At 40.7% G+C, this 26,987-nt stretch overlaps 1 protein-coding gene across 1 annotated transcript in view; it reads left to right on the plus strand.

Moving 5' to 3' along the window:
• The window catches only part of Vwa3b (von Willebrand factor A domain containing 3B), a 315,053-nt gene that overhangs the window by 34,520 nt on the left and 253,546 nt on the right, over nucleotides 1-26,987 (plus strand). The window contains 2 exon segments of the mRNA XM_087203240.1: nucleotides 5,767-5,939; nucleotides 21,430-21,569. The gene's annotated coding sequence lies outside the window, so the exon portion shown is untranslated.

The following is a 26,987-nucleotide window of genomic DNA, read 5'->3' on the forward strand; positions in this document are numbered from 1 at the left end:
CAGTGTTGGTTTGAAATCTACTTGATCTGCCAAGAGGATAGCTACTCCTGCTTTTTTCAGGTTCCTGTTGCATGCAGTATTGTTTTCCACCCTTTAACTTTCAGTCTATGAGTTTCCTTTTGAATTAAGTGTGTTTCTTGTATGCAGCATATTGTTGGATTTTGCTTCTTGACCCATTCTGCCAGTCTATTTCTTTTGATTGGTGAATTGAGACCATTAACGTTGATGGTTATAACTGAAACGTATTGACTTGTCATTGCCATGACTTTTGCTTTTTGTTGGGTTCTCCCCCTTTCCCTTTAATTTCTTGTCATGCCAGATGGGTTCATTCTGCTTTGCTTCCTGGGGTTGTGATCCTCAATGTCTGTTCCTAGGATATTGTGTAAAATTCTTTGGAGTGCTGGTTTGATATTCACAAAGTTCCTAAGGTGCTCTTTGTCATGAATGTATCTTATTTCTCCATCCATTTTGAAAGATAGTTTTGCAGGGTACATCAATCTGGGTTGGAGGCTGTTTTCTTTTAAGGCTTGGAATATGTCACTCCAAGCTCTTCTTGCCTTGATGGTTTGTGTTGGGATGTCTGCTGTGATTCTGATGGACTTTCCTTTGTATGTGCTTTGTTTGTTTTCTCTGACTGCTTGGAGAACTTTGTTCTTCTGTTGTGTTTCGGAATCTTAACAATTATATGCCTATGTGTAGATTTTTTTTGATCAAGGCTATTTGGAGTCCTATATGCCTCACTTATCTGTATGTCAAGCTCTTTTCCTCTTCTTGGGAAGTTTTCTGCCATTATTTCTGTGAAGAGATTTTTTTATGTCATCTGCACTCTCTCCTGTTTCTTCATTGAGCCCAATCAGTCTTATGTTATTCTTTTTTGCATTATCTAGCAGCTGCTGGATTGATTTCTCATGTTCCCTTATAATTTTGAAGCAATTTTTCTTTTCCTGGTCACTAATTGCAATCTTATCTTCTATATCTGAAATTCTGTCCTCACATTGGCTCATTCTGCTTTGTAGACTTCCAATGGAGTTTTTCATGTCCTGGAAATCTATTTGCGTCTGTGTTATGAATTCCATTTGTTTCTTATGTTGGGATTCCATCATGTTCCTGAGGTCCTCTCTAGATTTATTAATCATGTCTTGCACTAAGGGCACAATTTCTCCTGTTATCTGAGAAATTATTTCTGATTTCATTTTTTCCAGATCCCCTTTGGTTGCCAGTTCAGTGGGTCCAGGTGGTTGAGTATCAGAGTGTTCCATCTCCTTTCTCTTTGGGATTGCTCTAGGTGATCTAGAAGTCTGGTTTTGAGACTTATTTATGTGTTTTCTCATTTCAACTGTGGCGGGGGCTGTTAGTGCCTGCACGGACTACCTCCTCTGAGTGGGTGAGGTGGGACAGGGGCCACGAGCAATGGTAGGGATGGTGACCCAAAAGCCCTTTCCTGTGGGCTGGGAGCACCCAGAGAGATGGTGGCTGGGAAACCCCTTCCTCTGGACCAGGAGCAGTGGGATGGTGGCTCAGAAACCCCTTCCTCTGGGCCAGGAGCAGCGGGACAGAAGGTGGCCCAAAAGCCCTTTCCTCTGGGCTGGGAGCAGCGGGAGGGCTGGTTACTGGGAGGCCCCTTCCTCTGGACCAGGAGCAGTGGGACTCAGTACCTTGGTCTGGTGGTCTGGTGTCCTCTGCGTCTTTGTAGTGTGGAATCACGTGGCTGCCTGTCTGCAGCGGGGTGATTCGGTGTCTGCTGCGTGACTCAGGACCTCGGTAGGGCATGCACAGACCTGCCTGTCTGCAGTGGTGTGATTAGGCGTCTTCCACGTGACTCAGGACCTTGGTAGGGCGTGCACAGACCTACCTGTCTGCAGTGGGCTGATTCGGCCTGTGTTCCGTGGGACTGGGCACCTTGGTAGGGTGTGGGCAGACCTGCCTGTCTGCAGCGAGGTGATTCGGCGTCTTCTACGTGACTCAGGACCTTGGTAGGGCGTGCACAGACCTGCCTGTCTGCAGCGGGCTTGGAATTATATTTTTTAAGTGCATAGGTAGAAGTGAGGTTTATATATCTTATTTAACATGGTAATGCAGTAACAGTGATTTCAATATTATATAAACTATGTGTAGAGCTAGGGATTTAGCTCAGTGGTTCTACTGCCTGCCTCACAAGCACAGGGTCCTGAGTTCGATCCCCCGGTACCAAAAAACGAACAAAAACATATGTGTGTATAGATGAATATTACAGATGGATCTAAAAATAATGGAGAATTCAATACCCCACTCTTAGCAACTGATAGAACTACCTGACAGAAAATCATCAAAGATATAGAATATCTGAACAGTACCATAATCCAGCAAAATCGAATTGCCATTTAAAGAACACTTAACCCAACTACAGCAAGATACATATTATTTTTAAATACCCACAAAGCATTCACCAATATAGACCATTCATATCTTGGGACATATGCCTAGCATGGATGAGGCCTCTGGGTTCAGTGTTTTGCCAGTATAACAAAAACAAAACAAAAATCATATCCTGTGACCTATTTCAAACTGCAAAACATTTAAGAGACTTGCAATCATACACAGTAAGTTCCTGGAAGATAATGGAATCAGTAATAGAAAGTCAACAGGAAAACTCTAAACACTTGGCTATCAAACAACAGAGTTCTAAATTATGTATGGGTTAAAGAGGAAGTCTCAGAGGAAAAAAATGAATAAATTACAGCATATCAGTTTCTTTGGAATGCATCTAAAGCAATGCCACTAAAAAAAGTAATAACAGGACTAGAATTCAATGAATTTAAGTAATGGTAGTGAAAAATGGCAGAGTAGGAATCTACAAAACTCCTTACTCAGAGTTTAAAAGCAATGGGAAAGCGGCAGACTTTTCAGAATCAACATTGGTCGAAACTCAGGAAATTCACCGAAGACTTTCAGCAACAGGATTATTTATTAAAAAACAAAAGAAAACAAAAAAACAAACAAATAAACCTCAAAACAAAAAATACTTGACTATGAACAATGAGCTTTTGGTATTTTAACTTGCCATATTTCCATCTCGCCTGCCCAGGTTCTATTGTAACCTTGAAAACCGACTGGCCATTGGCAAGGGGAAAGCCAGCAGCCTGGCAACCACTTCAGGGTTCACCAGAGGGAGGGAGGATTGAAAGGTTGGAGCCCCTTCCAGCTTCATTCCCAGAGAATTGTCACTATATGACCCTGTGTGGTGGTTCCCTGCAAGACTGCCTACGTGACCTGAAATTGGAGCTGTGGGCTCAGAAAGTTTGTTTTCAAGGCTGGGGAATTGAACCCAGGTCTTTATACGTGCTAGGCATGCGTTCTATCCACTGAGCTACATTCCCAGCGCCATGACAGCATTGCATATGAAACAAAACTGGGGTGGGGGGCAGAAAGAGACAGAGGGAGAGAGACAGAGAGAAAATATCTCTCAAATCTCTTTTGAGGCCATGCCCCCAGTGACTGGAGAACCTCCCATGAGCCCCTCCACCTTTTAAACTTTCTGCTATCTCCCAACAGAACCACAGGCTGGTGACCATGCCTTTAACACATGGGCCAGGAAGGATATTCCAGACTCAAACTGTACCAACAATACAGTGTGATATTACTCAGCTATAAAAAGGGATGAAGCATTGGTTTGTGTTACACTATTGGAATATGCTACCACGATGAAAACAGTATACTAAATGAAATAAACCCCACGTGTTGTATAATTCTATTTACATGAAATGTCCAGAATAAAACCCATAGAGACAAAAGTAGATTAGTTGTTGCCAAGGGCTGGGAGACGGATGGATATAGAGTAATTGCTAACCTGTGGGGGTTATCTCTTAGGGGTGATAAAAATGTTCTGGAATTAAGTAGTAGTGATATGTGCTCACTTTGTGAATATTATAAAAACTAATAAATTGTACCCTTTACAAAGGTGAATTTTATGATATGTGAATTATATCTTAATAACAAAAAAGCAATTCATGAAAATGAAAATAAAATCAGTGAAATAGTAAGCTGATTCCTTAAAACAATAAAATGGATAATCATCTATCAATAAAATTAACAAAGATAAAAAGAAGACACAAATTATGATTATCAGAAATGACACAGGGAGTATCACTATGTATTCTGAAGTCATTAAAAGGATAGTAAGGATATACTGCAAAAGCATAATGCTTGCAAATTCAACACTGTGGACGGAATGGGCAATTTCCTTGAAAAGCATGAACTTTCAAAACTTATTTGAGATGTAATGGAAAATCTGCACAGTCCTGTGATTATTATAGAAACTAAATTCAGATTTTAAAATGCCTTCAAAACAATCTCCAGGGGCAGGTGGTTTCACTGGGGAATTCTATCAAACATTTATGAGCATCAACTTTATCTATGTTTTTCTGAAAATAAAAGAGAAGAGAACATTCTCAAATTATTCTACACAGTGAATTTTACTGTAATACCAAAACCAGACAGATAGCACATAAAAAAAGAAAGCTACAGACAATGACTCTCAAGAACTTAGAAAAATCAGCTGGTGATGGTGGTACATGCCTGTAATCCTAGCATTTGGGAGACTGAAACAGGAGAATGGCTATGAGTTCGAGGCCAGCTTGGGTGACATAGCGAGACCCTGTCTCTAAAAAATAGGGAAAAAAAAGACCTTAGAAAAAAATCTTCAGCAAATACTAGCTATTCAGACCCAGTAATATGTAAAAAGAATAGCACAATACAACCAATGGGGGATTTGCTCCAGGTATGCAAATCTCATTCAGATTTTAAAAGTCAATACATGAAATATATCATATAACAGGCTCAAGTCGAGGAATTGTAGGATCATATCAACTGAAGGAGAAAAAGCATTTGACAAAATCCAGTATCCATTCTTGCTAAAACTTTGCAACCTAGTAATAAGTGGGAAATTCCTAAATGCGGAGAGATCTGCATCAAGGCTCCCACTAACATAAATACTTAATAAGGAAAGTCTGAATAGACTATAGAAAGAACTCTAAAAGCTCACCAGTAAAAACGAACAATCCAATTGGAATATGGACAATAGACATGAATAGACATTTCTCTAAAAAAGACAGATGTCAGCTATGAAAAAATGGAGACCATATGAAAAGATGTTCACATTGTTAACTACTGAGGCAGTGCAAATTAAAACCACACTGAGATGCCACCACTTACCTACTAGAATGCCTCAAATGAAAATGATGATGTCATCAGTTGTTGGGAAAGACTCACAGAAAACAGATCCTTATATATTGGTGGTGACAATGTTATACAACCTAACCAGTCCAGAAAACAGGTTTCTTAGAAAACTAAACATGCAGTTGCCAGACAACTTAGCAATTACACTTTGGATATTTATTCTACAAGAAATAAAAACTTATGTTTACACAGAAATGTATGTATAACAGTTTCTTTCATAATAGCTCAAAATTGGAATCAACCAGATGTCCTTCAAAGAGTGACTAGTTGAACAAATTATGATAAGTAGTCTTTCCTTACCCTTGGGGGATATGCTCCAGGATACCCAGTGGATGCCAAACCCTGCATATCTGATAGATTAGGCAGCTACTGACTAATGGGTGGGTAGTGTTCACAGTGTGGACCTGAGACAAAGGGGTGATTCATGTCTCTGGCAGGACAGAGCTGTGTGGTGTGCAACAGCATGAAATTTCATCATGTTCCTCAGAACAGCATGGCATTTAAAAGTTATGAATGGTTAATTTGTGGAATTTTCCATTGAATATTTTTTAGGCTGTTGTTGACCACCAGGAACTGAAACGAGGGAAAGTATAACCATGGATAAGAGAGGATTACTGCATATCTATACTGTGGGATTCTACTCAGCAGTAAAAAGAAATGAGCTATTGACATACATAACAATGTGGATGGACCTCTGAGGCTCTACGTTGAATGAAAAAAAAAAGGTACATGCTGTGTGATTCTATTTATACAACATTACTTTTTAAAAGTTTTTTTCTGTTGATACTGAGGATTGAAACCAGAGCCTCACAAATGCTAGGCAAGCACTTACACTAACTGACCTACATCCTCCATCCTTTTTATTTTTTGTTTTGAGAAAACATCACATTTAGTTGCCAAGTCTGGCCTCAAATTCTCAGTCCTCCTGCCTCAGCCTTCTGAGCAGCTGGGATTACAGGCAAGTGCCACCATACTGATTTATATGACATTGTTGAAATGATAAAATGACAGCTTGGTGGTTGCCAGGGGTAAAGAAGGAAGTGAGGAAATGGGGATTTTTGTTACAGTAAAAATGTAGCCAGAGGAAAATCTTTGTGGCAGTCAGGACAATTCTGTTCTGATTGTGTTATTAATGTATACAAGCGGTGACAACTTGTGTAACTGGAGTAAATTACCACAGCAGGAAATTGATGGTCCAATCACAGAGCTTTTCAGATTGTACCAGTTTTTCATGCACTCATTTAAGTGTGTTTTGTGTGTGTATGTGCGTGTGTTTGTGTGTATGTGGTTCTACTGGGTGAAGTTGAAAACTAATTCAGAAAAAAATAATTTAATAGCATACTTACCAAACTTTAAATTTGGAGTATTTAAGCTGTTAGTCATCACATAGTATAAACAGTCCATAGGTATACATCTTTGTGTACAAATCTTGCCCATGTTTTGACTTACTTTTCCTTTTTCTTTTTCTGTACCGGGTATTGAACCCAGTGCCTTTTCACCGAGCCACACCCACAGCCATCCCATCCCCCACCTTTTTTTTTTTGAGACAGGGTCTTGCTAACTCACGAATTTGCTCAGGCTGGGTTTGAACTTGCGATGCTCCTACTGCAGCCTCTGAGAGTGGTGGGATGACAGGCACGCGCCACTTCGCCCGGCTTGACTTACTTTTACTTTTGAATTTCTAGTAGTGGAATTTCATGGTCTTAGGGTAAGGGAGAATGTTTCACTAAGCTGGTAAAGCAGGGCTGGCTGTCTAGGTTGCTAATAGAGCGCCATCACTGGTAGAGGCCACAGCATGGTCAGAGCGGGAGTGGAGACTCAGTTAGTGGGACCGGGTGGCCTCTGAGGGCTGCACTGATCCCAGCGCTGCAGCACGGAATGTGCTGCAGGTCGCTGTACTCGGTGGGTAAAATTGAACCCTGATCCTCTCCTCAACCCGGTCCTCCTCCTGGATTCTTTGCCTCTGGCCGACATCATCTCCTCCCTGCTGACTGAGTCACCACAGACATCTCCTATGTCCAGTTTCTACCTCCAGTTGTTCAAGTCCAAGTTCGAGTCCTTGGAATTCTAGCCTGCAAGCCCCTCTTACTGCTCCTCCTTCCTCCCGGCGGACACATCCCACTGGGTGTCTTTTAGCCCTATGAATCTCTTCTCTCCCATGTCCCCCTTTATACACTTCCTCTGGAACCCTTTGCCCTATAATCAGAGTGAGCTAAAGAAGGGTAAAAGATACGAATCTGTTGTCTTTATGTTGAACCTTTTTAAACACGTATTTGCTATTCTAGTCTCTTTTTCAACCTTTTAGAAAAGACACTGTCTCAGGTTAAGGAAGGGCTTGAGGGAAGAGGTTGGGGAGAAAACAAAAGCTAGTGTTGCCTTATTTGCTGGTATCACAAATTTGAGTGTAAGTTTTTGAGGGCAAGGCCTACGACCTGAAGAGCTTTCAATTTAATACCCTGGAGCTCTAATGATTGTCCAAGCATGCTTTCAAGTTAATCATTAACCCTCAACAATCAAGCTAATTTGGGTCTTAAAGTGTTCCCCAAAGTAAGGGCTTGCTCTCCACAGGGGGATATGGGGAGTGACAGGATCTTTGGAGGTGGGAAGTCTTTAGGTCATTGGGGGGGTGTGCCCTTGAAGGAGATTGCAGGATGCTTGTCCCTTGCTCTTCCACTCTTTTTAGCATCCTGAAACCCCCTAAAGTGTACAGCAGATTAAATCTTCTCTTTTTACAAATTGATTATCTCAGGTATGTGTTACAATGATGGGAAGCCGGTCAACACAAACCCTATGAGGTAATGTTATTGTTGCTACTTTATAAATAAAGAGATGCAAAACACAGGAAAATATTTTAAAAATCAAAGGCCAACTTACACTAGGCTACTGTTATTAAACCAAATTTTAGAAATCAAAAATTTCACAGTGGATGCTGAGAGCTTTGTTATACCCTAAAGCAAATTGACTCGTTGGTCTTATGGCCCTCCTTCCCCTTAAATTTTTTTAATGATTCTTTTGTGTAGCTTTTCATTTTCAGTAACTTTATTCTCCTAGGGGCACATCTCAATTCTCTGTCAAGAATGACAAGTCACAATGTGTGAAATTATAACATAGGAAGAAAGGTTCGCATTAGTTACAATTGGTTATTTGTATTTTAAAATAAAGTTATATAGACTATAGAAAATGATTAGTCAAAGATAGTGGGAACAAAACAAAACAAAAACACAATACAAATCCATGTAGAACAAGTGGAAAACTGATAGGAAATGAGAAGTCTTTTTCAGGTTGGGTATACACAGCATCTATTTTCTGTGTAGTCTGCTCCCATTCCTTGTGCTACAATAATAATTAAATTAATGGCAAGAAAGGTTTCTAGGGTTAGAAGTAATCACCGTTGCTGAAGCAGTCACATTTCACCCACTGTGTACTCAGACACACAGACCTCTGAGAATCTGAGACCCTGACTTCACAGGTTCAGCACCTCACTCTCCAGTTCAGACCTGGTCCCACAGACTTTCCAGCTCTGCCATGAATCAGGGTGTGTATTCATGATCAGTAACATTGGTAGGAGGCCATTGACTTGATAGGCTTCTGCACTGGGCTAAGCAATATGGAGATTAATCACAGTAACTGATTACCCAGTTAAGCTTTAGCCAATCAAGCTGTTACCACCTCTCACTTCATTTTCCAGAAATGCTGGCAGATCATACTGTTAGGGAGAGTTTTCAGAATTGTTCTAGTTGTTAGCTGATTCACAAATCTTCATTTTGTTTTGCTTTGTTTTATTTTGTTTCTAACTGCTGAAGTAAGCTATTAAATGTACTTGGTCTAAGGAATTCTTTTTAACATTAGTCTCCTAGGGCTGCTGTAACAAAGTACTACAACCAAGTGACTCAAAACAGCTGAAATTTATTGTCTTGCAGTTCTCCAGGCTAAAAGTGAAAAATCAAGGTGTAGATAAGGCCATGTCATCTCTGGAACCTGTAGAGTAGGATTTTTTCTTGCCTCTGCCTAGCTTCTAGTAGTTTGCTGTCAGACTTGGGTGTTTCCTGATTTGTACAGGTTTTACTCCAGTTCTCCGTTTTCACTTGGCTCCCTTCCTTCTGTGTGTGTCTGTCTCTGTGCCCAAATTTCCCCTTTTAATTTATTATTATTATTATTATTATTATTATTTTAGTGCTGGAGACAGAACCCAGGGCCTTGTGCACGCTAGGCAAGTGCTCTACCACCGAGCTACATCCCTAGCCCTCCCCTCTGCATAGGAACGTGTCATATTGGATTAGGGTCTATCTTTATGACCTCATTTTAACTTGACCATATCTGCAAAGAACTTATTTCAGGGCCGGGGTTTTAGCTCAGTGGCACCACACCTACCTTGTATGCACAAGGTCTTGAGTTTGATCCCTGGTACCCCTCTTTCCCCAAAATCTTATTTCCAAAGAAGGTCACAGCCTGAGTGTTAGGATTTCAATACATCTTTTGGTTTTTGGAGGAGGCATAATTCAACCTACTGGTATCATTGGGAGCTGCTAGGTCACAGGGTCCCATTACCCATTCTCTTGTGCTGTAGAACTGGGAGAACTCCCTGGTGCTGCCTTCCTCCAATCTCATCTATCTTTGGGCGACTGTTTGGTTGGGGACTGCCTGGAAAATCCTGGTGAGGATGCTGCTGCTGTGATTTCAGGTGCCTCAGAGGAGGCAAGGCTCCTTCACTCACAGAAATGTGTCTGATGGCTTGGAATGGTTGGTGATAACTCAAGAGCCCTGTAGATTCATCCTAAGATTTTTATCCTATTGTACCATATGTTTATTCTTACGATCTTCTTCTAATCTTTTTTTGGGGGGAGGAAGGGGATAAAAATATATAAAAGTAAATTGAATAAATGGTAATTCTCCACCATGATTTGGTAGCTCAATTAAATAGCAGCCCAGGGGCAGGTGGTGAGTTCTAGGGCCTAAATGTTGCCCTGACAACTGCAGGGCATCATCCCCTCCACATGGCCTGTCTCCACCCTCCATGATAAATTTGACTCAGCCTGATACATCTGTCCTGAGAAGCCATCACTGAGCAACAGACAGGTCTGTGGTTCTCTGGTGTGCTGTCATGGAGTTCTGGGCTCTTCCAGTGGCACTCTAGTTAGTACCTGTGTAGTTCTATCTTTTAAAGCCATGAGGTCCTTGATGGTAGAGAGCAGACCCCTTCATCACTGACTCCCACCTGCATCTAACTCAGAACTTTTCCCACAATAACTTCAACGATATTAATGAATGGCAGACAAAAGACCCTTTGGGGAGCCATCAAGCAGACGCCAGCAATTATGACACCCAGGGCATGTCCAGAAAAGCCATTGCATGTGGCCACCTGTGCCTATTTAAGTCTGAAATTAAAATTAAACTGAAAATTAAAAATTCAGTTCCTCAGTTCCACTTGTCACATTTCAAGTGCTAAACAGTCATGTATAGCCAGCAACTACCGTATTGGACAATGTAGATACAGAATATTTCCACCGCTGCAGAAAATTCTACTAGACAGTTATACTCCAAGAGGATCCCATAACTGGTGCCCCTAGATGCTCTTGGTGTTTGCTGACTGCATTCCTAGTCCACAAGAGCTGTGCTAGCTGGCTGGAATGCTGGGAAATAGGAAAAAAAAGGAAGCATTTTCTGCCTCTGCTTCACACATGTCGTTCCTCTGCCTGGAATGCCCATGCTATGAGAATTCTGACATACTTCCCACTCTTCTGGTATAAGTGTATGTACCTTCACATGTGTCCTCCTAACCCCCCCCCCCCAAGTTGTGTGCATATGCATGGGGGTGGAGGATCTGTCTTCTTATTACAGCTTTCCTGTTATTGTGCAGCAGCACCAAACTTGATAAGTAAATAATGTTTTGTAGTTAGTGCAGAAGGCAAAAATTAAGTAGAACCAAAACTGTCTTTGAAAATCTCTTAAATCTGCCATAAAGCATGCTTTCTTTGTTTCATTCATGCAGCCCCATGCAGAAATCTTAGGGAGATACCTAAGTGTAAATACTACTGAGCTAGACCAGGAAGGAAGAGCTATAGCAGGTACCTGGCATCTAAACCACTTGACCTGTTGGATAGCCACAGTCCCTGACAGGGAAGGGGGGTTCTGGATTGACCTGGTGGCCTGTGTCATTTTCTCCTGTGGTTCTCAAAGTATGGATCCTTGGGGCCAGGATGTGTTAGAAATGAAAATTCTTAGGCTCCATCTGACCTTCTGAATTAGAAACTCTGATGACAACCTGTGTTTTTCCCCTAGGTGATTCTGATACATACTAAATTTGAGAACTACTGGTTTATTCCCTCCAATTTTAATATTTAGCTTTATAGTTTAGTATAGATTGATTTGTTTGCTCTTGTGAAGATGAAACAGGGCAATACCTATTTTATAAAAAGCTCAATTTGGGTCATAGGATGCAGTAAATTTTTTCTGGATTGAACCTAAGTTCTACAAAATCAGATTATTGCACTCTTTGAATCTGACTCTTTGAGGAGCAGGAGAAGAGATTTTCTTCCTGTCTGCTCCCTTCCTAGATGACATTTTTCATTGAATAGAGCCATCTTGCTTCACTGGACACTGGTCTCATCTTAGAAGAAGTAGGAGACCAGCCATGAGGTGTTATAGTCTTCTCATAATTTAAGGACATTAAAGGTGTGTGACACATTCTTTGTCCCCAGGAGCTTTCTCATTCCTCACAGTAGAGGATTTTGCATGAAGGAAGGTGTCGATAGAACTTGGGGGCATCCGCCAGGCTGCCAGACTGGCTAAGGGCTTTCCACGTAACCAAGGAACCATTCTTTCCTTTACTGTGGTATGTTTCAATTCTGTGACTGTTAAGAAGGAAATCTTTAGCAAAGAGGCGAATTCTTAGAGGTCAAGATTGAAGAGGAATCTGTGCCACTCTTCCAGACTAAAGATGGTGGTAGGTACGAGCTGTTTCACTCCTTGTTTCTCTGCAGACAGAAGAGATGTGTAAGGCAGGGCTGCTCCTGCACTCCTGCCTCACCATTTCTGACTGAAACACAGCTTCTCTGTGTCCTTTCTCATTCAATTCTGCCTTTCTTATTTGTCAGGGCTTTGGATTTCATCCACCAAGGTGTGCACTGTCCTCTTCCAAAAAGGGATTGTTGGTTTTGGTTCTTAGGGCGTGTCCTTTGATTTAAGGAACTAGGCTTTCCCAGCCTTGACTGACATTTCCAATTATGGACATCCTCTCTCGTTACCTTCCCACAGGCTTGCCTGACCTTCACTGTATTCAGAAGCCCTTCTGCGTCTATTTTGGTTCAGGGTTACAAATACCTCATAATTTTATTGAAGAAAAGTCTTATTCCTGTTTCTTATTTTCCTTTTTACTTTTGGGTGATTTCTCAGAGAAAGGGGAAATTGCCCTCTTTGCATCACAGTGTAAAACCAGACTTACTCTCAGAAGGTCTTTTGCATAAAACATTATTTTTAGTTTCATTTCTGCATCACATATAATCTTTTTGAAGTCATTTTAAGCCATGATTAGGGAACTAAGTTCAAGTTTAAATTCAATCTTTTCTGGTGCTACCAATGCAAATAAGTCAGCTGAAGTGGCAATCCAATCATTAGGTACTGTCACACATGACTAAACTGGCACATGACAGCCCCACCATAATACACTCCTCTGCCTGACAGCTGATGAGCATCGTTTGACATAAATTTAGTGTCTCCCCAGGGCAGAAATGCGAAAATATAAAAAACTGGTGTTTGGAGTTTCACCTTGGCCTGTGGAACAGACAGAGTACAGCAGGCTGGTGAGATCCTTCTATGAAACAGCATCAACTGTTGCAAAGGTAGAAATTTTAGAATGGGTTTAGAAAACATCTCAACTTGTTTTGTGTTGCTATAACAATAACAAAAAAACAATACTTTTATAAAATAAAGAGGTTTGCTTAGTCCACAGTTTCTGAAGGTAAATTTTAAGATTAGGTAGCCCCGTCTGTTTGTTCTCTGATGAGAGCCTTCTGACTACCTCACGACATGGTGCCTGGCATCACAGGGCAGAAGCCCACGCAAGAGTGACAGGTGGCATATGTGGAAAAGGAGCACATGTGTGACAGAGATCACACGGCAAGAGAGGAAGCAAGAGAGGGAGCAGAAGAAGACAAATTTGCTCCTGATAACTCACTCTCACGGTAACTACAGTAACCCAGGCCCAAGAGAGCAAAAATGACCTCTAGAGAGACCTAACTCTCTCCTGAGAGAAGCACAGTAATCCTCCTTAAAGACACCACCTCCCAACATGCCACACTGGGGACCAAGGCTCAAATTGAGTTTTGGTGGGGACAAACCACATTCTAATCATAATAGGAATCAAACAGCAACTTGTCCAACTGGGGAGGAAAATCACATCCAACAGCATGCAGCATTTCATTTGTTATTGAATTGAATGCCAATTTTTAATTTAGAAATGAAATTGGCCCCCAAAATTCTGATATAGCCATTGTTTTTTCACTGTCTTTTTTTAAAATTTAATTTTATTGGTATATTTTAGGTTTACAATATAATGACATTCATCGCTGGAAATTTCCACCTTTACATAATCTCTGTTGGTTTTTATTTTTCCCCCTTCCCCTGCCCTCCCTTCAACCCCTCCGTCCCTCCATATTTACAAAGATTTTGTTTCCATTTTTTCATATTAATTCCATTCCCTTCTTTCCTTTCCCCTACCCCTCCCACTTCACCTTCCCCTTTGCCCCTTTCTTCCTATTTCACATTATCTATTATACATTTTAGTCCTTATTTACATTTTCAGTTTTGTACACTAGAGAAACTATTTGGTATTTACACATGTGTGTCCTACTTCTTTCACTTAAGAGTATAGCATCAATGTGCATCCATTTAGCTATAAATGTCTCTAATTTCAAATTTTTTATGGCTGAGTAGTACTCCATTTTATTAAAAAAACCTCACATTTTCTTTATCCAGTCTCCAGTTGATGGCTATTTGGGCTATTTCCAAGTTTTAGCTATTACAAACCATGCTGCTGTGAACATGGGTGCACATACATCAACTGAGGTATGATTCTTTTAATTCTTTGGGGAAGATACCCAGCAGGGGAATAGCTGGGTCAAATGGAACTTCCAATCCTAGTTCTTTGAGGTATCTCCATACTGATTTCAACAGTGGTTGCACCAGTCTACACTCCCACTAGCAGTGGAGCAGTGTGGCTTTTCCCCACAGCCCCGCCAGCATTTGTTATTCGTTGATTTCATGGTAGCGGCCATTCTTTCTGGAGTGAGGTAGAATTTCAGTGTTGTTTTCATTTGCATCTCTCAAAAGACCAGTGATGTTGAACATTTTTTCATATGTTTATTGCTATTTCTAATTCTTTGTGTGAGAAATGTCTATTCATTTCAGATGCCTATTTTTGGATTGGGTCTTTAAATTTGGGAGGTCTGACTTTTTAAAGTTCTTTATAGATTTGAGACCTTTGTCCGAGGAACAACAGGAGAAAATTTTTTCCCATATTGTGGGTCATCTCTTCACTCTCTTGGTAGTTTCTCTTGTTGTGCAGAAGCTTTTTAATAAGAGATTCACTTGTTGATTGTACTAGTTAATGGGCAACTTAGGTTTTGTTCATAAAATCTTTTCCTACACCAATGTCTTCAAGAGTTCTACCTAACCTCTGTTCCAGCCAATTCAGCGTTTCTGTTTTAATATTTAGATCTTTAATGCATTTTGATTTTAGTTTTGTGCGTGGTGAGAGATATAGGTCTAGTTTAATACTTGGCAAGTTGAAACCCAATTTTTCCAGCACCATTTATTAAAGAGGCTATCTTTCCTCTGGTGAGGGTGTTTGGCTCCTTTGTCAAAGATGAGATGGCTGAGTGTGTGTGTGCCTGGAGTTGTTTCTGCCTCTTCTAATCTGTTCCACTGGTCCTCAGGTGTGTTTCTTTGCCAGTACCATGCTGTTTTTATCACAGTAGCTTTGTAGTATAGTTTCAAGTTGGGGGGTTGTGATACCCTCTGCCATGTCTCTGTTACCTAGAATTGCTTTTGCTATTCTCGGTCTCTTCTTGTTCCAAATGAATTTTTGGATTGTTTTCTCCAGATTCATGAGGTATACTGCTGGGATTTCAACTGGGTTTGCATTGAATCTATGTAGCAGTTTTGGAAGTATGGCTATTTTCATCATATTGATCCTTCCTACCCAGGAGCAGGGTGGGTCTTTCCATTTTTTGATATCATCTTCAATCTCTCTTTTCAGAGTGCTATAATTTTCAGAGAAGAGTTCTTTGCTTTCTTTTGTTCGGTTGATTCCTAGGTATTTCAGTATTTTAGATGCTATTATGAAAGGAATTGTTTGCCCTATTTCTGTCTCAGTGAGTCTATTGTTCAAGTAGAGGAAAGGTATTGATTTTTGTGTGTTAACCTTGAATCCAGCTACTTTATTGAATTTGACTATTAAGTGTAGAAGACTTTTGATGGAGTTCTTGGGGTCTTCTATATAGAGTATCATGTTATCTGCAAATAATGACAATTTGACTTCTTCATTTCCTATCTTTATTCCTTTTATTTCTTTCTCTACTTTAATTGCCGTGGCTAACATTTCCAAAACTATATTGAACAAGAGTGGTGATAGTGGACATCCTTGTCTTGTTCCTGAGTTTAGTGTGAAGGATTCCAGCTTTTGACCATTTAGTATGATATTGGCTGTTGGTTTTTCATAGATGGCTTTTATCAGATTGAGATAGAGACCATCAATTCCAATTTTTTGTAGGGTTTTTCTCATAAATCCATGTTGAGTAGGGTCAAATGCTTTTTCTGCATCTACTGAGATGATAATATGGTTTTTTTTTTGGTACTGGGGATCAAACTCAGGTCCTTGCGCCTACACAGCAGGTGGAGAAATCACTGAGATAAATCCCCAGCCCGATTATATGGTTTTTGTCCTTGGCTCTATTGATACAGTGTATTACATTGATTGATTTGATTGATTTGCGTATGTTAAATCATCTCTGCATCCCTGGAATGAATCCCACTTGGTCAGGGTGTATGATCTTCTTGATGATCTTCTGCATTCTATTTGCCAGTATCTTATTAAGGATTTTTGCATCTGTGTTCATTAGTGAGATTGGCCTATAGTTCTCTTTTTCAGTTTTTTCAGTTGGGTCTTTCTCTGCTTTGTTTTCAGGAATGAATTTGGGAGTATTGCTTCCCTTTCAATTTCATTGAAGAGTTTAAACAGTAGTGGCATTAGCTCCTCTCTAAATGTCTTATAGAATTTGGCAGTAAAACCATCAGGACCCAGGCTTTTCTTAGTTGGTAAGTTTTCAATTTCATTGACTGATACTGGGTTGTTTAGAATTTTTAGATCTTTGTTCAACTTTGGTAGTTCATACGTATCTAGGAATCTGTCCATTTCTTCTGTGTTTTCCATTTAATTGGCCTTATAGGCCAATTACCTCTGGAAGCAGGTATTTATAATTGTCTGGATTTCTCTGGGTCTGTTGTAATTTCATCCTTTTCATTCCTAATTGCATGGATTTGGGCCTTTTCTTTCATTTTTCTGGTAAGGTTGGCTAAAGGCTTGTCAATTTTGTTTATTTTTTCAAAGAACCAACTCTTGGCTTCATTGATTCTTTTGTATTGTTCTCTTAGTCTCCATTGCATTGATTTCTCCTCTGATCTTTATAATTTCCTCCCTTTTATGATCTTTGGGTTTGTCCTGCTCTTCTTTGTCTAGAAGCTTGGGATTCAGTATCAGGTTGTTTAATTGGGCTCGCTCTGTTTTCCTAATATGAATATTCACTGCTATGAATTTCCCTTGTAAGACTGCATTCATTGTATCCCATAGATTCTGATATGTTGTATTGTCATTGTCATTTAATTGAAGGAATTGTCTGATTTCTTCTTTAATTTCCTCTGTGACCGTTGGTTATTCAGAAGTGTGTTGTTCAATTTCCATGTGTTTATGAAATTTTTGCAGTTTCTTTTGCTATGGATCTCCAATTTCATCTCCTATGGTCTGATAATATCCAGGGGATAACTTCAATTCCTTTGCACTTACTTTAACATGTCGTATGAGTGAGTATGTGATCTATTTTGGAGAATGAGCCATGTGCAGCTGAGAAGAATGTGTATTCTGATTTTGTGGGGTGGAAGACTCTGTAAACATCTGTTAAGTTCATTTGTTCAAGAGTTTGATTGAGTTCTAGTACTTTGTTCCTTATTTTTTGTCTAGTTGATGTATCTATTTGTGACAGTGGGGTATTGAGGTCCCCCTCTACTATTGTATTAGTGCTTATTTGATTTTTCACGTCCGTTAGTATTTGTTTTATATAATTGGGTGCACTAGTGTTTGGTGCATATATGTTTATGATTGTCATCTCTTCCTGTTAGACTGTTCCCTTTACAAGGATGTAGTGTCCTTCTCCACTTGATCTGCAAAGAGGATAGCTACTCCTGCTGTTTTTTGGGTTCCTGTCACATGGAGTATTGTTTTCCACCCTTTACCTTTCAGTCTATGAGTTTCGTTTTGAATTAAGTGTGTTTCTTGTATGCAGCATATTGTTGCATCTTGCTTCTTGACCCATTCTGCCAGTCTATTTCTTTTGGTTGGTGAATTGAGACCATTAACATTGATAGTTATAACTGATATGTATTGACTTATTCTTGTCATGACTTTTTCTTTTTGTTGGGTTCTCCCCCTTTGTGTTTAATTTCTTGTATTGCCCAATGGATTCATTCTGCTGGGCTTCCTAGGGTTGTGATCCTTGGTGTCTTTTCCTAGGATACTTTCTAACATTTTTTGGAGTGCTGGTTTTGTATTCATGAAGTTCCTAAGGTGCTCTTTGTCATGAAATCATCTTATTTCACCATCAATTTTGAAAGATAGTTTCGCAGGGTTCATCAATTTGCATTGGAGGATGTTTTCCTTTAGGGCTTGAAATACATCACTCCAAGCTCTTCTTGCCTTTAGGGTTTGTGTTGAGAAGTCTGCTGTGATTCTGATGGGCTTTCCTTTGTATGCGATTTGTTTCTTTTCTCTAACTGCTTGTAGAATTGTGTTGTTCTGTTGGGTTTCTGGAATCTCAACAATTACATGCCTATGTGTAGATTTATTTTGATCAAGGCTAGTTGGAGTCCTATATGCCTCACTTATCTCTATGTCAAGTTCTTTTCTCCTGCTTAGGGAGTTTTTTGCCATCACTTCTGTGAACAGTTTTTTTATGTCATCTGCACTCTCTCCTCTTTCTTCCTTGACTCCAATCAGTCTTATGTCATTCTTCTTTGCATCGTCTAGCAGCTGCTGGATTGATTTCTTATAGTCCCTTACAATTTTAAAGAAATTTTTTTTTTCCTGGTCACTAATTGTAATTTTATCTCCTATATCTGAAATTCTGTCCTCACATTGGCTCATTCTGCTATGTAGACTTCCAATGGGGTTTTTAATCTCCTGGAAATCTGTTTGCATCTGTTTTATGGATTCCATTTGTTTCCTATGTTGGGATTCCATCATGTTCCTCAGCTCCTCTATTTTTTTATCTGTGTCCTCTCTAGATGTATTAATCATGTCTTGCACTATGGGCACAATCTCTATTGTTATCTGAGAAATTATTTCTGATTTCATTTCTTCCAGATCCTCTTTTGTTGCCAGTTGAGGGTGTCCAGGTGGTTGAGTATCAGAGTGTTCCATCTCATTTCCCTTTGAGTTTGCTGTAGGTGTTCTGGAAGTCTGGTTTCGAGGCTTGTTTACATGTCTTCTCATTTTGACCGGTGGTGGGGGTGCTGTTGGTGCCCACGCACCTCACCTCCTCTCTTGGGAGTGGTGCAGTGGCAGTGTGGAATCCTTCTCCTTTGCACTGGGAGTGGTGCTGCAGCAGCCTGGAAGCCTCCTCCTCTGTGCTGGGAGTGGTCATATGGCCACCTGGAAGCCTCCAGCCTCTTGTTTTCTAATTGTCTGCAGAGTATTGTTTAAATGCTACCACTTGACATTCAAAGCCTTCCCCTCATGAAGTTAAAATTAATCTAAAGGAATGGGTTAAGCAACAAGTGAAATCCTTTTTCTTCTATGATTTGGTGACTCCTCTCTCCTGCTGTGCATGCCAGTGTGAGCTTTTCACCAAGCCCCACAGGCCTTTACTGATATTCCAACCAAACAGGAATTTGCTTTCTTTGGGTTTGCATTTTTGCCATTTTTCAGACCAACTACTACTCCCAAGGGAGGCAAGAACTCTTACTGTGCCATTTTAGCTCCCCCCTCTGACTTCAAGAAACTACATCCCACGCTAGACTTCAAACTCCTGCTCTCCTGGTCCTCTCCATCCAATCCAAACTTTCACTCTCAGTTGGACATGTGACTTTGTTTGTATTTATTCCTTGCTTTGACCTGGAACTTTCAGATTCTAAGCTCACTGGTGTCCCCAACTGTGTCTTGCTTGTCCTAGCTGTAAATGGGTATATATTCCCTCAATACCACTGTACTGACAAACCAGGCCACAGGTTACCTATTCCCAATAACCATCACTGCTGCCCCTGGTAGACCCCAGGTCACAGTTTTCTAGCTGCCAAGTGAGCACCACTGCTGGCTGGTTTTCTGCCATTGAATTATGCCACAAACTCAAGGACACTGAATATTTTTCTTGGATTTTAATTCTATGTGTCCTTGTCCTACCCTTGGCTCCTTGAAAGTGGAACTTGCAATGTCCAGCAAATGCTTGGCATATAGAAGAGCTTAGAAGATATTTATTTACTCAGCGCTGTTTGAATATGGATACCTTAAGGTGTCTTGGTGACCCCCTGAGTATCCCCACAATGGCCACACCCTAGGGTGACACTCACCTGTATCTATGCTCAGGCCCTTGCTGTCTCTTGAGGTTGCCAGTTTAATATTTGCAGAATAAAAAGGACTCACAAATGTACATTTTTGAATGCATGTCCCCCATTGTGCCTTTGGGAGCCCTCACCCTCCTCTTCTGCTTCCCCCCAGTGTGTACTGGATGACTAGACACACTGGAAGAAGGGCACTCTTCCCTGTTATTCCCAGGCTGTTCTGTATGTCTGTATCTCACTAGGGCTAAGACTATGCCTGCCCATGCCTGCTCCAGAGTTTATAATCATTAAAGTTGTGGGTTGAATGCTTTTATGCCCTCACTATGTCTCTTGCCATGCTTGCTACTGCAACTGCCAAAATCTCTTTTTCAAATTTCTGTCACAGGATTTAATAAGACTTGCATTTTAATTTTTAATAAAACTTTTATTTTACTGTTAATGTAGTCTCCATTTAGTACTGATTGGAAAAAGGGTGGAATACAGAACAGCCTTTGAAGAGATGGGTGGCCTGGCCCAGAGATCATGAACCTTGCTGTGTGAATTATCTGTGCTACATAACCAATCAGCCCACCGTGACCTAAAGCAACAAATATTGCTTAGTTCACTTTCAGTGGGGCAGGAATTTGGGAGTCACTTAACTGGGCTGTTCTGATTCAGAAATTTTCTTGTGGTTGTGGGCAAGATGTCCACCAGGTCTGCTGCTATCTGAAGGCCTGACTGACATTGGAGGATTCTCTTTCAAGATGCTTCACTCATGTGGTTGTTGGCAGGAGGCTTTAGTTCTTTGCTATGTGGGGCCCTTCATTGAGTGTTCTCATGATGTGGCAGCTAACTTCTCCAAGAGCAAGCAATCCAAGTTAGAGAAGGCAGACACCACATGCCCCTTATAACCTAGCCATACTCCCTTAATTCCACAGACCAATCATAATTCAAGTATGGGACTGTGACAGAGGGGCATGAATCTGAGGGGGCAGGGCTCCTTGGGGTCCATCTTGGAGCCTGGCTATAACACCTACTTACATGAGGAGTGTCTTTGGGAAAGTTACTTAATTTGCTTAGCCTCACTTTCCTCAATTATAATTAATAATACTTCCCTCACAGGGATTTTGTAAGGATTAAATGCTCACAAGGGGCCCATATAAAGTGCTTAGGACAGCTCCAGGGTCTTCCCACGTTGCCCAGGCCTCTTTCAGGAAAGCTAGTTACAGTTCCTCCCTCAGAACCATTTCCCACAGTCTTCTGCTCTCCTACTCCCTCTGTCTTTCTCCTTCCACACTCTGTGGTGGTTCAGGGAAGGATTTTCTAATCTGGAGGGTGGGATACAAGCCTTCTTCTTTAAACCTCATGCCTCTCCAAGATAATGTCTATGCTTTTGTCCTTCTCATTTCCTAGGTCCATACCCAGGCTTTGAAGTCCGAGGCATCAAATGACACAACTCTGTATGGCTCCTCAATTGCAGCCACAGGAAAGATTCTGGACTGGGACCATCTAGCTGAGTGACTCCTCCATTCTTACCTCCATGAAGATGTGATGTAAGAAATATGTGTTTTATGTTACTTTGGGAAGAATCTGACTGAAAATCTTCCCTCCCTATCTTATCACATTCCTGACCATATCAGAGCTAATCATGTGCTGGGGAGAAACATCAGTTCAGCAAAACAAAGAGGTTATTTAAACTTCAGCAAGGAGTTAAATATAAAACAAAACAGAACTTTGGAGGAAAGGCTTCTCACTTGACTGGCTTCTTGGAGTGGGTAATAGGCAAGTACAAATGTGTTAGTTGGTCAGGGCTGCCAAAATAAACTACCACAAACTGGATGACTTAAAATAGACATGTATTGTCTTACAGTCCTCAAGGATTAAAGTCTAAAATCAATGTGTGGGCAAGGGCATTTTCACTCTGAAACCTGCAGCCCTTTTGTCTTAGTTTATTTTGTTAATTTTTATTTTTTATTAGTACATATTGGCTGTACATGTTTACATTCATTGTGGGGAGTTGGTACATGTACATAACACATTTTAATTCTTTTTGCACCCCTTGCCTTCATTCCCTTCCCCTTCCAACTCTTGATTCCCTTCCCATTTAAGAAAGAAAGATCTATTTCCCTACTTCCTATTATCTATCTTTTATTTTGCTCTTTATTTATATGTTGGGTTTCTTACATAACATAAACCATGTGATATTTAAGCACATGTGTCTGATTTATTTCACTTAACATTATGGTCTCAAATGCATCCATTTTCCTACAGATGATTCAAGTTTATCCTTCTTTATGGCAGAGTAGTCCTCCATTGTGTTTAAATGCCACATTTTCTTTATCTATTCATCTGTTAATGAATGTATAAGCCACTATCAAGATTTAGCAGTTATGAATTATGTTGCTATAAACATGGGTATGCATGTATCACTGTGGTATGATGACTTTAAGTCTTTTGGGACGGTACCTAGAAGGGAAATAGCTGGGTCAAATGGAATTTCTATTTTTAATTTTACAGGGATTCCGCACTGATTTTGATAGTGGTTATACTGGTTTACCTTCCCACTAACAATGTAAAAGGGCACCTTTTACCCCACATCCGTGCCAGCATTTGTTTTCTTGATGATGGCCATTCTTTCTAGGGTAAGATGGAATCTCAGCATTGTTTTTTGGGTTTTTTTTTTGTTTTTTTGGTACTGGGGATCAAACTTGGAAACTTGAGCTTGAGAGGCAGGTGATGGAACCACTGAGCTAAATCCCTGCCGCCCCCCAGCATTGTTTTAATTTACATTTCTGTAGGGCCAGGGGTTTAGCTTAGTGGTGCCACTGCCTGCCTTGCAAGCGCAAGGTCCCGAGTTCGATCCCCGGTACAAAAAAAAAATCTTGAAATACATTTCTGTAATGACCAGTGATGTTGAATATTTCTTCCTGTATTTGTTGGCCAACTGTAAGTGTCTGTTCATTTCACTTGCCCCTTTTTTTGTTTGGGCCTTTTATTTTGGAGGGGCTAATTTTTTTTGTTCTTTATGTATTCTAGATATTAGTCCTCTATTTGAGGGATAGCTGGCAGCATCTTTTTCCCATTCTGTAGGGTGTAAGTTGTTTCTTTTGCTGTTCAGAAGCTTTTCAATTTGATATCCCGTCTGTTGGTTCATAGTCTTATTTCCTATGCGAATGGCATTCTATTCAGAAAGTCCTTGCCTACACCTATGAATACATTTTTACCTATTTTATCTCCTAGTGTATTAAGTGTTTCTGTTTTAACATTTAGATCTTTGACCCATTTTGATTTTAGTTTAGTATATGGTGAAAGATATGCATCTATGTAGGTGACCCAGTCCAGCTCCACACTGGGCGCCACCTGTAGCCAGCTCACCCAGCCCGCCTTGCTCAAGGATGAATAATAAAGACATGGTCAGCTCAACATGCAGGCAGCCAGGGGGCTCATGCCTCTAGCAGGCAGAGGAGCACCAAGCCTTTAGCTCACCTTGCTTTTATTCACCCAAACACAGGCACAAGCAATCAAAGTAATAATACAAGATTCATCTGGTCTCCAGTATCCATTAGTACATTTTCTGGTAAACAGCTTAATCTCAGCTGTCTTAACTTTTCCCTAATATGCAGTCACCCTTGAGTGCAGCCTTTCTCCTTCGTGCTTACAGAGAAGGCCAATTAGGCCTTAATTCCCTTCTGGTCCTTCCTTAGCAGATCTAGATTCAATCTTCTGCATGTGGTGGCCAGTTTTCCCAGCACCATTTATTAAAGTGGCTTCTTTCCTCCAGCATATGTTTTTGGCCCCTTTGTCAAAGATCAAATACTTGAATGTGCCTGGGTGGTTTCCGCACCCTCTATTTTGTCCCATTGATCCACGCGTCTATTTCTGTGCCAGTAATGTGCTGTTTTTATCGCTGTAGCTTTGTAATATAACTTGAAATCTGGGATTGTAATGCCTCCTGCTTTGCTCTTGTTTCCCAGGATTTTTTTTACTATTCTGACTCTCTTCTGGTTCCATATCAATTTTAGAATTGTTTTCTCTAGTTCTGTGAAGAATGCTGTTGATATTGTGATTGGAGTTACATTAAGTCTATATATCAATTTTGGAAGTATGGCCATTTTCACTATATTGGCTGTGTTTCTCCAGGAGCAAGAGATAGCTTTCCATTTTCTGGGTCTTCTTCCTTATCCTCTGTCAGAGTACTATAGTTTTCATTGTAGAGGTCTTTCACTTCCTTGGTTAGGTTAATTCCTAAGTATTTAATTTTCTCAGTGTTATTGTGAATCCTATTGTTTCCTGCTTTCTTCCTCAGTAAGTTAATTATTGGTATACAGGAACACTATTGATATTTGAGTATTGATTTTGTATTCTGCTACACTCCTGAATTTGGTTATTAATTCTAGGAATTTTTTGGTGGAATTTTTTGGAGTTTCTATGATGAGAATCATGTCATCTTCAAATAATTATAATTTAACTTTTTCATTTCCTATACATAACTCTTTTACTTCTTTTACTTACCTAATTGTTGATGCTAATGTTTTGAGTACTATGTTGAACAGGAGTGGTGATAGTGGACATCCTTGTCTTACTTCTGATTTTATAGGGAAAGCTTTCGGTTTTTCCCCACTTAATATGATGTTGGCAGAAGGTTTGTCATAAATGACTTTTATCGGATTGACATGACGTTTTTCTATACCTATTTTCTTTAGTGTTTTTAACATGAATGGATATTGGATTTTGTCAAATTTTTTTTCTGTGTCTATTGAGATGATTATGTGATTTTTGTCTTTGCTTCTGTTTATTTGTTGCATTATGTTTATTGATTTGCATATGTTAAACTGTCCTTGCATCCCTGGGATGAAGCCTACTTGGTCATGATGGATGATCTTTTTGATTGATGACTTGTTGCATTCCATTTGTCAGAATCTTTTTGAGGATTTTGCATCTATATTCATTAAAGAGATTAGTCTATACTTCTATTTTTTGGTTGGATCTTTGTCTGGTTTTATAATCAATGTAATGCTAGCTTCCAAGAATGACTTTGACAGTAGCCTTTCCCTTTCAGTTTCAGTAAAGAGCTTTAGTGCAGCCTCACACCCCCAGGCCTCTGACATAGGCAGGGTTTTCATCTGTGAATGTGGGCATGCCTGTGTTCTCTATACTCTGTGGACCCCACACAGATGGGCATGAAGAAGCCTGTGGGTGTCTTCCAGGTGCACCTGGTGCCCTGTGTGTCCTCGACTCTGCCAGTCACAGGAGAGCAGAGGTCCATTACCCTAGCTGCCCCTTCTCCTGCCCACCTGCTTCCCTTCTGTGCCCAGCTTGCTCAAGTGCACAGCCTCTGCTCCTGTCAGCTGCCTGGGAGCAGGCCTAGGGAGGGCCTGTCCTGCCAGCCAGCTCTCACTGGGAGCAGTGACAAGAAGAGAACTGAGTCTCCTTGGAGCAGCAAAGCAAGCAGAGACAACAAACACACAAACGTGGGAAACTAGCCCCACTTAGGGCAGGAAGTGTGTTCTATCTGAGAAGGCTGATGCACACCCAGAAATATGTAGTGAAACTGCAAGCCTACCTTCCGCAATCAAGGGACATGATAGGGACATGCAGGACAACCTGAGTCTGCCCCATTAGGCTTTTGTTGGAGCCCAAACTTAAGGCCAGAACCTCTAACTTGCTTTGGATATTCACTCCCCAGGAGCCTACAGATGGAATTTAGGAGTGAATGAAGTAAACACAATTGATTTATACATAGCACACTACAGTCTAAGAGCTAGGAGTCTAAGCTTGGGCTCTTTTTAGTGAATTGGAGGCTGGCTTGCCTAGTTCCAAGCTGCAGATTGACCCACAGGAATGGAGTGGGTTTGAGAGAGTGTGACAGGCTGGGTGTCCCTGGAGTGCTACTTTTGGGATTAAGGACAGGCTTTACAATTTTACCATGTTGGTGCTATGTTAAATCAGCCAATTTGCTCAAGGGCTCCTTGGCTTGTGACAGTTGCTTTTCTGTATAGTATATTGGGCTGCTACAAGACTGAAATTTGGATCCTTTTGCTTATAAGGAAGACAGGGTCTCCCAGCAGGGTGGTGGCTGTAGTGACCCTGGCTAGGGGCAGAGGAGCAGGCAACCGAGGGGGGGTTAACTGCACATGAGCCACGGTTTCAAGCCTTCAGAGCAAGTGCCATTGTTCCGTCAGACTCCACTTACAGGGCACAAATCCAAAAACCAAATAATTAAGAATCTTGAGATAACAACAGCAGAGCGCAAGATCCAAATGCCAGCCCCCCACTGAGCATATGGCCTTATGTGGCTGGTTGGTTGCAGGCTTGGGCAGCAGGCCTGACTGCCATTTATCTTTTATCATTTTTTGTTCAATCTCCTGCTGGCAGGATTTGCACCCAAATGTGCCAGGCATCCCTGGGGTGAACAGCAAGCATAAGCTCTGTAAAGGAGCTGGCTTGACAGTAGTTTTCCTACTTGCTTGGGAAACTTGCTTCATTGTTAGTCTAATTCTCCCTCTTTATAGAGCAGAAGTGTAAATAGCTTCTTTTTAGAGATGCTGTAAGGGTCAAATAAAATAAGACGAGAACATGAGTTGCCCTTCAGTGTCCTTGGACAACTGGTTCTCTGGACACCAAAATCCAGGCTTGATCAAGTTTGCCCTTAAATAAATGGTGTGGTGTTTGCACATCCACCCCCCTCATTCTCCTGTATAGTTTAAGCCATCGCTAGGTTACTTACAATATCTGATACTATGGCAATGTGTGGGTGTTTTCGTATTGTTTAGGAAATAACAATATGAAAACAGGCTCTGTATATGTTCAGTATGATACAATTTTTTTCTCTTCTGAATATTTTTGATCCACAGTTGGGTGAATCTGAGGCTGGGGAGCCTGAGGATATGAGGCTAGAGAGCCACTGAATAGTTAAATTCATGGTTTTATTATTTTGGGAGGTTCTGGCATCAAAGCTATGTGCCTCAATT

This window comes from Heterocephalus glaber, unplaced genomic scaffold, assembly GCF_053883595.1.
Source record: "Heterocephalus glaber isolate CG9 unplaced genomic scaffold, H.glaber_assembly_v1.0 deba00000470, whole genome shotgun sequence".
Classification (NCBI taxonomy): domain Eukaryota; kingdom Metazoa; phylum Chordata; class Mammalia; order Rodentia; family Bathyergidae; genus Heterocephalus; species Heterocephalus glaber.